We start from the raw sequence: 10,633 nt of genomic DNA, 5'->3' as shown, positions 1-10,633 counted from the left end.
CCAAGAATCAAATAATTTGAAATAGTCTACCATAATATGGTCTGTTCTTAATCTTGATTTGTTTGTCTTTATGGTTGTGGCAATAAAAACAAGGGCCTGGAACATTCATGTAGAAGTGGAGCCTTAATATTTTGGGGATCTTTATGTGAAAAAAACCCACATATCTGCTTTGTATATATAAGTCATTACTTATATCTTAAGCATATGTTTCTTTTTAAGAACTTTGCATTTAATGTAAATTTATCAATTTATTAAATATGTTTTTCACCATGTTTATTACTAATTGCCATCAAGTTGATTCTAACTTATAACCCGCCCATGCGGCAGTGTAGAATCGCTTGCTAGGCGTTCAGAGGCTGTCCATCTTTACAGAAGCAGACCACAGCATTGTTCTCCCATGGAGTAACTGGCAACTTTTAGTTTAGCAGCCCAAGGCTTAACCACGACGGTACTTTTGTATTTATTGGAATGCTCCATTTCAAATTTATTTCTTTGATGCTTATTTGTTTCTATTCTCTTTTTCAGGGAGTGCTGGTTGCATAATGATTTTATGTGTTAAGCTGCTAAGTGCAAGGTCAGCAGTTCAAAACCACCAGCTGCTCCATGTGATAAAGACAAGGCTGTCTACTCTGGTAAAGAATTACAGCCTCAGAAATCCACAGGGAGCAGTTCTACCCCCACCTGCAGAGTCACTGTGAGTCAGAATCAACTCGATGGCAGGAGGTTTGGACTTGATTTTGCTTTTTAAATCTTTTTTGCTTTTTGTTTGGTATTCTTTTTCTCTTGACAAGTAAACCAGCATTATGGATTTTGAATGATTGATTTTCTATATTTTAATTTGAGACATAGCTAGTTAACATTTTTGCAATGACTATTTTTATCTCCCCAAATATTTTCTCTGTCCATTGCTTTTTATTCTTTCCTACATTTCCAAAATGCTGTCTAAGATAACTTTCAGTTTATGGAGCTCAGTTAAGTATTTATTTCAAAGTGTTATGCTAGTGATGAAATTTCTGTTTTACTGGTTTCCTTGGGAAAGGTGTGAGGGGCTTTGGTGTCTACTTTTTAATGATGATTTCTCTTGGACAGCATTCTAGATTAGCATTTATATTCGTGATATTTTCCCTCTAGTCTTCAGGGAGGAAGGGACTCTATCTATAAATATCAATACGTATCTCAACCAACTTTTGTCACTTGCAGTAGGTGAACCGACTTGTATTGCTTTGTTATCATGAGCAGCAGAAGTCCACTCTTTTGTTTGTTTTTGTTTTAGAGATGTTGTTTTAAAGTGAAACAAGGCAGCGTCGTATAAATGGCGCAATGAGCTAGGAACCAGTATTTGTTATACACCAGCCAAGTGGTACTAATGAACGACACCAGCGATTTTATTTTTAATGTATTTCTATGCAGGTAGGCAGTATTCCTCTATGGGCAGTTAAATTAAAGTTCAAACAGATTAATTAACTTGCCAGGACCTAGTATTAAAGGCTTTTCTGGCTTCACAGGCAATACGCCTACTTTGATTGTCATTTCATCATTTGATTCAGTTTTCTCATCTAAAAAAAATAATTGCTAATAATCCTACATGCGCACGAGTGTCGTGAGCATGAATTGGAGGATGTCAGTGTCGGAGATACACAGTAATTGCAAAACAGTGCTTGTCACATCACATCTGTCATGTCTCCTCTCCAAAATACATTCAGCCCAGGAAAATGGCAGGAGATCTCAGAAAAAGTATCTACAATATGTGTTAATGAGGACCCTGCGCCAGCCCGGAAATCAATATAGATGACACACTTTCTCATTATGATGAGTGCTGATGGTTCCATTTGCAGCGCTTCATGGAGGACAGTTATTTTTGTGCTCATCCTAGTGGTTGGAAAGGCCCTTGGGAGTGTTAATGCTTAAGTTTCTTCATTAACTAGAAAGATGAAAACCTGCCAGTAGGCACTAAACATATTCTAACAAATCACTCAAGAGGATAAGGTCACTGCTTCCATTTCATTCTCTTACACAAGGGTGTCTCAACGTGATGACTTAGAGGGAAATGTCTACTCAAGTCATCCAAACTGAAGATTTGCTAATACAAGTTAGCCCAGAAGAGTCTCTGAGGAAAAGTAAAAAACAAAACAAAATAAAAACTATCATTTATCCACAGCTCAAACATCAGTGCAGCATTGAATTCACTCCTGAGGTGCCTGAAGTCATCCACAAATAGCTCATGACATATTAAATTAATGATCTTTCCCCTAAACGGGCCCCTTCTTCTCTATTTCCTGTCAGAGCCGGTTTCACCAGCCTCCTAATCCCCCCACCTAGACTCTTATGAGTGACATAAGTTTTACCTTATCATGTACTGCATTAGTAATGCGTCTTCCTGTTATGTTTCTCAAATCCAGTCAATACTCCGAAGTCCATATTAACAAATCCCTCAGTATGCTGGGACACCATTCAGATAACTGCTCTTCTGACCTCTCGCTTATGCCCTGGGATGCAACTCCACAATGTCATTATTGTGCGCCCTTTGAAGTCCAAAGCACAGTGGAACAACCCTCCTTGGGACAACTTTATTTTCCACTGAAGTGTGGACGTTTCGCACAATCCTGTTCAGCCGTCTGTTGAGCTTGTAGATGTTAACAGGTGGCACTTCACTCACTCTGGCTTCGTGACTCCATTTTTTGATGAAAGTGTCTGTCTGTTTCTGAGTCATCAGGGAAAGGAAACAGTCCCGGGTGGCATTTAGTCCTATTCTGCGCAGCTCACCATGAGTCATCAGATGACAGCTAACAATAACATTGAACTATAATAAAACAGAGTCTGGCCTGACATACCCCATTTGTCACCACCAAAGAAGAGTTTGTGGCAGGAAAACATGCCACAAACATTCAAATATGGACAACTACGTAGTTCTAGAATTCCTTGGAAGCTAGAAAACTAGTTCTAGAAACCCTGCTAATTAAGGAGCACAGGTGGTCCTGCAGGTTAAGCATTGGATTGTTAACTGCAAGGTCAGCAGTTCAAATCCACTTGTTGTTTGGGGGGAGGGGGCGTTGTGATATCAAGCTGTATTCCCTTGTGAAGATTTAAGAGTTTGACAAACTTAGGATCCATATGGGTCACCATCAGTTCCATGGCAGTGGGTTTGGTGCCCGGGCATGGTCAGGCCACAGGATTCCATAGGAAGGTTCTGCACAGACTGTATGACCCATGCTCGAGGGGACCGGCCAAGTATAAGGGAACAGAGCTAACCAGTAAGGAGAATTATGACGTGGATTCAGTTTCTTATTATCTATATACCATTGATTTAAAATTATACAAAGTACTATATAATTGATTTACCAATAAGAAAGCATATGATGCTGTTGAGTTAAAAGATTTTTTGAGGTGTTGCCAAAACAAAATGAGCAGTAAATTTATTTTAAAATGTGTGTCATTAAAAGGAGAGAGACAATAAAAATGTCATTTTTTGTCATTTCATCATTTGATTCACAATATATAGTCCTAAATATATCTTGCTGCCCGCAGCAGCATCTCCATTGACAACCATATCTGAAGCACTAAGAACTGACTCATACTTCTTTTGGTTTCACCAAACACAGTGATTATCTGAACATTGGCATAATGTGTATTAACCATCTGTGGTATCCATCATCTATCCACCTATCTATCATCTATCCATCTACCTATCTATCTATACTTTAAAACATCCCTTTCTTAAATACTTTATGAAACCTTGTGTACCTTAGGCATATTTTCACTTTTTTGAAAGAAAATAATTTATGGAGATGCTACAGTGAATTTTATGCATCTAAAGAGTTGACACATTTGCATTGTGCTTCTAGAGATGAATGTCAAAAGTACCATGGACTGCTAAAAGGACAAACACTTCTGTGTTGGAAGAAGTAAAGCCTGCATGCTCCTTAGAGGCAAAGACTGTGAGACTTCATCACATACTTTGGACATGTCAGTAGACACCAGTCCCTGGAGATGGACATCATATTTGGTACAGGAACAGATCAAACCCCACCCCTCACCCCCCAAAACCCAGGAAGACCTTCAAGGAAATGGAGGAAAGAGTGGCTGCAACCTTGTGGTCAAGCACAGAAACAATGGTAAGGCTGGCGGCGCAGGGGCAGGAGGTGCTTTGTTCTGTTGGGCATCAGGTCCATATGGGTTGGGACTGGTTCGCCGGCACCTAACAACTACAGCAAGGAAAAAGTGAGCTATTCAATGTAAAACTTAGAGCAGATCATTTTCTGGGATTTAAAAAATTTATGTTCAGCCTTAAATCAGTCCTAAATAAAGAGATTACATTCTTCCCTGGATTAAATGCTTCTCTGGTTTAGTCAATTACACGCAACCAATTCAACATCTGCGATTCTTCTCTGTCGACAGCTTGATTGTGAGGTTTCTTGCATCATTGCTCCTGATCCCATCTTTTCCCAGAGTTAAAGTATCTGTCTTGGAGTTTTAAAGCATAGGGAAAATTTAAGAGTATACGTTCCCCATATTTGCTACACAATAGAGATAAGTGGAAAACAATGCTCCCCAAACGATCAGCAGACGTTTGAATATGATAGTTCAGGAGAAGGAAGCTCGATCTAATCTTTCCCTTGCACAACTTGGTTATATCGTGTTGCACTAGCATTGATCCATCTAGTTACCTGCAGCGCCACACTTGATGAAATCTAATTTACGTTCCAGGGAAGGCATGCGTCTCTCATGACAGCACCCCTGTGAGATTGGGTGGTTTGTGTGCCGTGGATTGTTGCTGGGACCCCGGCACACCATACCAGTTGGCCACACCACACAAATGCGTCCATCTTGTCTCTTCTAGAGTGTGCGTGTCCTTTGTGGATGCTGCTACTTTTGTCTAGATTCAATGAGCCTCGGCACAAATCCTGCTGATTTATATACTGTGAACAATTTTATAGTCTGCTTTAAATACTCGGTGCTCATGAGGAGAAGCTGCCTCTCCTTAGAACTCAGCAAGGAGCACACGCTTCTGGGAAAATACTTCATACTCCATGTTGTATCCATGATGCATCCTAACCTTGCCAAAGGTCCATGCCAGGAACTAACTCAGCCCAGTGGCGGTAGAGGAGAGAGGGGTCTGGGGACCTGCTAAAGGAAGAAGGCACTTTCAAATTGGACAGACTTCCCTCTGAGTACCGGAAGTCCCCAGCACCGCTGTTGCCCCGCTAGATGCACAGGACAGAGGCTCCGTTCCTCAATGGTGACTTCAGGTTGTGGTGTTTGTGTTTGTTCATGAGATTACTGTTAGAAAGTTACCTGGTGGCAACGCTTCTGGGGAAGAACAGAGCATTTCCTCACACACCCTGAGGGGCCTCTCCTCCAGCAGTGCCCCTCCCTGCTCCTCTCTGTGCCATTCTGCATGCTGCCTGGCAGGACAAGGATCGATGTTCCCTGGGGGAGGTCAGGAGGGACCGGGCCCTCCTCACCCTCATCCCTGCATTCCTAGAAAGAACCTTGCAATAACTAGTCAACAGGGGAGAGCTGCCAGGCCATCAATCCCTCATCCCCCATCACTGGGCGAGGAGGATTTTCTGTCTTCACGTGGCTGATTTACAACCAAGCAGAGCATTCTCCTGGGTGATGGCATTTATACGAGAAGGTTCACGGCTCACACAGAAGCCAGGGATCTTGTCATAAAACTCAGGAGCAAAGAAGGATGTCTGAACCAAGCTGCAGAGGGAGAAAGAGGTGCTCCTTGTGCTTCCTGCAGGCGAGAAGCATTTTCTTCAGGAGCTCAGGCATACATTGAAAATATGACTTAGCTGGTGATTTCATTTCATTCTTTCTTTCTTTTTTTTTTTTTGCCTTTTAAACAACCCAGTCCTAAAGATGAGCCAGACTAGACAGGGGACAGAGAGAGAGGTGAGTTTTGGATGACAATTAAACCAGGTGCAGCCCATGGAGGGAGGGAAAAGCATCCAGGTAAATGCATCTGTAGAGAGCTCTATGGCGGGCATTCCAGGCCCATCCCTCACAGGGAACAACTGTCCACTGCAGTCCCTGGAAGTGATGTCGTCCCGTCTGATTGGCAGAGGCAGTTTGTGGAGCGGTTGCTTTTCTGAATTCATGTCAGCGAGCCCAGTTTTATGGTTAGCTCACACACACACACACCCCAAAAGCAACAACAACACACAAATGTCAACTCTCGCCCAGGGAAGAGGCGTGGTTTCCGAGCTAGTCAGTCTAATCATATACCCATGGGATGCCCAGCAGCGCTGGTACAGGAGATGGGGAGCTCTGGAGCCCAGGGCTGCTGCTGTCCCAGGCCGCAGTGCCAGATGCAAAGGCAGGGTCAGAACCTCCTGCCAGGCTGGTTCCCTGTTTGGAGTGCGGGGCAGTGGGAGCTGTCAGCTAGGATTCCAAAACACAAGGCGCATGATGCAGATCCCCAACAAGCTAGGCCAGCCAGCGGGAGGCTTTGAAAATTGACTTGCTGCCCTCTGAATCACATTGGCCTAAATGGGCAATACAGCTGCGATCTTAGAAATCCGAAGCTAAAATCAGGGAGTTCCACGGAGAGTGCCATTAGCAAAGAAGGAAGCGATTTTCTCTCCAAACTCCATTCACAACCATGTTGAGCAAGAAAAATAGACACTAGGCCATGCTGCTGGTGAAGGAATTGGTTATAAATAAAAGTCATTTAAATATAAATATCATTTAAAGAGATACTGAGCATTATCTACAGACACTCATGCTAATAGAAAGCTTAGTTCACAATGCACAGGTTATCATAGCAGGTGAGACAAAGGGGCATCCTTCAGAAATATACTGTGTTAGGTCAGGTAGACTAGAAAAACAAATTCAATGACACATATGTGTAAGAAAGAGCTTTATATTAAGGAGTCATTGTGCATCAATAAAAGATTGCATCCCAGTCCAGATCAGGTCCCTTTGTCTGATACTAGGGCACCATTCCCTCTACAGACTTCCGGAGCCACACACAATGAAGCAGAACACAGGAACATCATCTGCTGGTGGCTGCAAAACAAAGTCCCGTGGATTCAAAGGCGGCGGCTCTGGCAGCTCTCCCAGTGACTCCATAGCAGGAAGGGGAAGGCAAGGAGAGAGGAAGTTCCCAGGATCCTCCTGATGAGAAGGCCACGCCTACCAGGAGGTACCATCACAGTGTGGCCTGATTGACAGGCTAGACTCCACACCTACACGTTCATATCTTCAACTTGACACAAAACTAATGTAACTACCACATATACCCAAACAAAGCCAACAACAAAAACTCCCGTCCATCAAGTCATTGCTAACTCATAGTGACCCTATAGGACAGAGGAGATCTGTCCCCTATAGGTTCCAAAGGCCATCATCTTGAGGAGCTGAGAGCTTCATCTTTCCCTGGCCAAGCAACTGATTGTGGCCAGCAGCTCAGGGCAAAAACTACTGACTCTCCAGGGCTCCTATTGAGAGAAATAAGACATTCAATAGAACTTAGGATTTCGCTGCTAGAGAGCCAAGCTTCCCAGCAGGGCTCACTGCTGCCATCAAGCACTGGGAACCGTGAAGGGAGAGAGTCCTCCCCGTGCCGGGCCGTCAGCACGGGACATGAGTGGTAGACCAAGCTTCTCTCAATCACCTTCTGCAGCAAGGGGAAAAGGCGGCAGTTCTCTGGTATGATCGATGGGAACCGGCTTGAGAGGCATTTAGAAGTTAGAATCAATAGTGACCCAGGGGTACCCAGTGGAAGAGACCCACAGAGTTTCCCAGGCTGTAATCTCTACAGAAGCAGACTGCCACCTCTCTCCCCAGATAGCGACCGGTGGGTTCTGACAGGCACATACTCCCACAGTCTTGCCACTAGGACATTTGATGGAACTATATGTATATATGAAATATTATATATATATATAAATCACGAAAGATGGGCTTAGAAGACAATGGATTTTTTTCTAATCATTTTTGAAATATACCTATGTGGGGATTCTGTTGGGTAAGCTTTTGAGTGATAACTACAGGGTCTGCAGGGCAAACCCACCAGATGTTCTGAGGGAGGAACATTAAGCAGGCTACTCCAGCAAAGATTTAAGAAGCCTTGGAAACTCTAACGCTTTGAGTCAGGATTGACTCTAAGGTAGTGGGTTTTGTGTTGTTTTGATGTGATGTGCACATAAACAGAATTGATGCTGGTTTGTCAAAAACACAACCACACAACTCCAATGCCTTTATTAAATGGATGTGCAATAGGTTTCCATTGAAACTCTCACAGGGTCGTCCTGAGTTGATGAGGGCGCTGAGCAGGAGCATTGGGTGGTGGAGAACAGCTCTCTGAAGGAGCTCTTACGGGTGTTTTCAACTCATATTTTGGCTAACTTTCTCCCCAAGCTCTCGTAATAAGCAGCTGCTGTCATGCTTTGGCCCACTGCAAAGCCAACCACTGAAATACCTTGAGCATCCCCAGGGAACTAGGGCCATGATTTCCTCCCTTGAACAATTTGCTCTCGCTGTGACCGAACCATCCCGCTCTGGTAACCATTGCTTTGCTTACAGCTAAAGCTCTGTTTCCCTTCTTCCCAGATCTGGGAATTTGATGCCACGTGTTTAACATTTCCACAGGAAGCACTGCACTTGACCCCAGCCGATCTTCGTGTAAAAACAATGTGATACTCATAGAGTAGACAGTTTGCTCATCTTTTAATTTTTTTTCAAAGTTGAGCAAACTGGACCCAGTGAGGTGTCTATGGTGTTGTCTATTGTTTCTGCTGTTAAGAATGGGTCTCCTAGAATTCAGGCACAAACAAGACCCCCCCCCCCCCCCCCCACACACACACACACACTGAGGTCTGCCACCCTGGAGTTTCTCTTCAACATTACCTCATCCTTTCTTGAATGAGTTCTCTGTTTGTAAACTGCCGATTACTGTCAGGCATTGTCCTGTAAACTGCACCTTCACTTTGATGTTTGCTCTGGCTTCATTTTTAGCAGAATCCATGCCCCTTTAATATGGGCTCTTTTCAAACTGACATCTTTGCCCATTAGTGTCTCCATGTAAATATACTCTGCTCAAAAATGCTAAAGCAAGGTAGTATGTGCTTTTTTTGGTGCATAAAGACAAATTTATTTTGATGCAAAACCAAAGTTATGTGGAAATAGCATAGAGCTAGAACTATACTATGCCTTATGCTATTTTTATTTGTTTTAGTCAAACTGAACTGTTTGATTAATTTATATATATTTTTCAGTTCCAGCAAAAAATATGAAATTACAGCATCCAACAAAAGTATTTTATTTCTGCAGTGATCTGGGGGTGCTTTGCCCAGAGACCTGTAGAAAGCACCCTTATAGTTTAAAATGGTTACGTTCACAGGCTAATGCCATCCTTCAAGAGACCTTAAAGAGCTCGGTCTGGCATCGCCAGTCCCTGTGGGGGACTCTGAGCCCTCTGATAGTGCCTATCGCTCATGTGCTCAGACGCTAATTCAGGTCTCCTTAGAGGCACCTCACGGGAAAGCTCTCATCATCCACTCCCGAAAAGCCATCCACTGAATACCTATGGAAGGTATTTCTACTCTGACAGACATGGGGTCCCCAAGAGTCAGTCTCCAACAGGGCAGGATGGCAAGATTGTGGGGGCCAGCCCCTTGCAGAAGGCTACCAAAGGGTGCTCCCTGAGACCCTGTAGGCAGGTGTGCTGTGCTCAAGATGAGTTGATGATCATTGCACACAATATTGAGACTTGACCTGTTTCCAACCTTAAGCCCACTGCCATCTAGTCAACCTTGACCTGTAGTGACCCTATTAGACAGAGTAGAACTGCTCTTGGGGGTTTTTGAGACTTTGAATCTTTAAGGGAGTAGGCAGCCTCATCTTTTTTCTGCAGAGCAGCTGGTAGGTTTGATCAGGTGAACTTGTGCTGAGCAGCTAAGTGTGTAGCCCACTGTGCCATCAGGCCTCCCTGCAACCTTCCTTTTAAATCAAAACCAAACTCACTGCCACCAAGCCCATGCCAATCCGTATTGGCTCTACATGGGACTGCCACTGTGGATTCATTCCCCAGACTGTAACATATAGAAAAAGGTAAAATGAATACAAGTAAGGACAAGCTTATCACAGAGCTTGGTTCTGAGGACTGATCACTTCTGACAGTGGAATAAGTTTTGCTTTGTTCATTACTCTTGCCTTTTTGTTACTGGTATCTTCATAAGTCTAAACTTTATTTTGGGGGGGGTGTTAGGAAACACTACATACAAACTTACATATATATGTTATATGTAATTCAACTCTATGGATATACTAAAATTGATACATTAAAAATACAAAAATAATAAAAATTGTCTCCACCAATGAAGAAAAATTGGGTAAGATTGATGTTTTTCCCATTGCAATAATAACTCCACTTTTGGAAGGTTGTGTATCAACTGAATTATCCCTGGGAATGGAAATAGATTTTTCTAGCCAGGAATGAGCAAGGAGTTTCCATGTCGTTCTATTTTCATTCCTGCTATACTTCACAAGACTATCTCACTTCTTCTTGAACTTGACGTGCCCTGAACAGCTTCAGCAATTAGCACTGGACCCATGCTTTCAAGTGACAGAAACTTCCCACTTAGTGTAGAAAACTAACCCTTTATGACAGTGTTTTGAATAGTAC

Source organism: Echinops telfairi, unplaced genomic scaffold, assembly GCF_000313985.2.
Source record: "Echinops telfairi isolate 266 unplaced genomic scaffold, ASM31398v2 ScPeMD7_3533;HRSCAF=4204_0, whole genome shotgun sequence".
Classification (NCBI taxonomy): Eukaryota; Metazoa; Chordata; class Mammalia; order Afrosoricida; family Tenrecidae; genus Echinops; species Echinops telfairi.
Note: the sequence above shows the minus strand (reverse complement) of the source record.